The sequence below is a fragment of the Palaemon carinicauda genome, chromosome 4 (genome assembly GCF_036898095.1).
Source record: "Palaemon carinicauda isolate YSFRI2023 chromosome 4, ASM3689809v2, whole genome shotgun sequence".
NCBI lineage: Eukaryota > Metazoa > Arthropoda > Malacostraca > Decapoda > Palaemonidae > Palaemon > Palaemon carinicauda.
This window is the reverse complement of record NC_090728.1, coordinates 168,105,155-168,107,476: the sequence shown is the minus strand read 5'-3', so window position 1 is coordinate 168,107,476 and position 2,322 is coordinate 168,105,155. Positions and strand designations below refer to the sequence as shown.

At 33.0% G+C, this 2,322-nt stretch overlaps 1 long non-coding RNA gene across 1 annotated transcript; it reads left to right on the top strand.

The window, feature by feature from the left end:
* Positions 1-1,004: 1,004 nt before the first annotated feature.
* On the top strand, positions 1,005-1,441 carry LOC137639189 (uncharacterized). Its single transcript, XR_011044254.1, has 2 exons — positions 1,005-1,060; positions 1,268-1,441. It is a non-coding gene; the product is annotated as an uncharacterized lncRNA (long non-coding RNA).
* Positions 1,442-2,322: the final 881 nt, after the last annotated feature.

Sequence of the window (2,322 nt, the reverse complement as noted above, 5' to 3'; positions counted from 1 at the left end):
ACATATGTAAATGATTTATCAATCACAATGGGATAACTAACATAAAAAGTATAAATGTTTTATATTATAAGTATATGTTTGTATAAAAGTAAACTATGCGTAATGGAAAATTTACTTAATGAAACTAAAGAAAAAAAACATAACATGTCCCTTTATCTGCTGATATGCAATTGGTTCGTCTGTTTTCCTCATATTTTTTATGAATAATTTAATCAAGTAAAAAATTCTTATACATTGTCTTGAGCCCCGTCATGCTGCCTGACTAGCCCGCTATTATCACATTTCGTGCAAAAAAAATTCACTCATATACTTCCGAAGGTTCTCTCTCTCTCTCTCTCTCTCTCTCTCTCTCTCTCTCTCTCTCTCTCTCTCTCTCTCTCTCTCTCTCCTGCCAATGATATGAAAATAGCTTTGTGTACTGTACGTATTATTTTGCCCAAGATTCCAGAATCACTCGGAATCGATATACAAGCAAAACACTTTCTATATAATCAGAGAATATGTTCACCCATTGCTATGAATAAAATAATCTGATTCACTAAAGTACTTTTGAAATATAAATTTCAAGATTACGAACTTTATAAAACGAAACAAGCGCTTACCCACTTGCATAAATCCAGCGATACATACATATATATATATATATATATAATATATATATATATATATATATATATATATATATATATATATATATATAATTGTATTAAACATATGCCTCTTTCCCCATATTGTCTGGCTCCATTACATATATTATATGTAATAGAACCAGATATATAAACTATCGGTAAAGAGCGAACGCATAGTGATTATAAGAAGTCGATAAATCTGTAACAATAACTTTTGTTCCCGTCCACCGTAAAGATATCTTTTAAGAAATGGACCAAGCGAAGTGATAGTTACGAATTTTACGATGTTATGGGTAGCGTACTGTCTTCCTCTCTTTAGAGTCCTTGGCTCGGCATAGTGAAGTTTTCTCAGGCTGCTTTGCCGGTACATCGGACAGTTCGGTGGGTGGTGGTAACCAGTTTACAAGATAACTCCAGTCCCATTTGCTTTGGTGAGTAAAGAAGCATGTCAAGTTTACTTTAAATTATGTTAAGTTTCTAATGTTATGATTTCGTTAGGTGTTTATTGGAAGTCTGTTGATGTAAGTTACTCCTATACACAATGTATTTATTTTATATACCCACGTCTTATCATACAGGCTTATAAGTTGTTTACACTTTTTATTATGTTTTAATTAACTGTTTATTTGTATTTTCAGGTAAAGTCTGGCATCCCCTGATAACCTGTGCATTTCAAGCTCATTATCTGAAAAGGTATCTGGTGTTAGTTGAATCATCCTTGCGTACAGACCCACATGGCGCTAAATACATGAAGAGACTGACTACTGGCAACGCTGGATTTTGGTGAAGTATTTTTCCGTCAGAACTAAAAGGCAAGTATTGTTTAAGTTTGATTTTTTAAGCAATCCCAAGCAAGCTAGTCCTCCCCGGTTAGGGGCGGCGCCCCCAATTGTGGGAGGACGTTCCCTATAGCGCACGATAGACCTTGAAGGTCTACGTGCGCTATAGGGAGGCTTGCTTTAAATCTCCTTCGTCTAATTTCGGTGAGTGTTTAACCTTTTTGTACTTTATTTAGGTTCTGCAGTTAACTTAAAAGCCATTTGATCACCAATTCAAAGTAAGTCTTGAAGCCTGCTGATAAAAAATTTAAAGTTAAAAGTTTTAACTTGGTTGTTTATAATAAATACCTCTTTATTCCATATTTTAGTCTTGGTTGATAATCCAATAGTTTTAAGTTTTTATGTATACCTGGTTCTACAGAATTTTAAATTCTATTATACTTTTGCTATTTGTTAGTACTACAGGCTTTAGATATCGTCATATACAGTATATAGGGATACCGAACTCTTGCAAGAAACATTTCTGATAATGGATTTTTTTTTTCAGATTGGATGGGGAGGCTAAAGAAGGACTAAATTTTTACGAGTCTGCCTATGACGGTTTGGCTTGCTTGAAGATTGTTACTGGAAATCCTGCCAAATTTCTATAAAATTCTTCAATGGTATTTAAAAAAAAAATCCTTTTTATACATTGGAAGATTTGGTTAACAATAGCTAAGAAATTTCGGTAAAATAGTTACTGGTAAGTTTTAACGGGAAGAACTTAATATATTTTCATGGTAGAATTCATATCTTGATAAGTAAGATTAGGGATTTTGGTAAGCTACTTTAAATGTTGCAGAATTTTGTTAGTAATTCTGGCAGAAAAAAAGATTCGTTAACCATTCAAGAAACTTTATACAGTTTGGTTGACT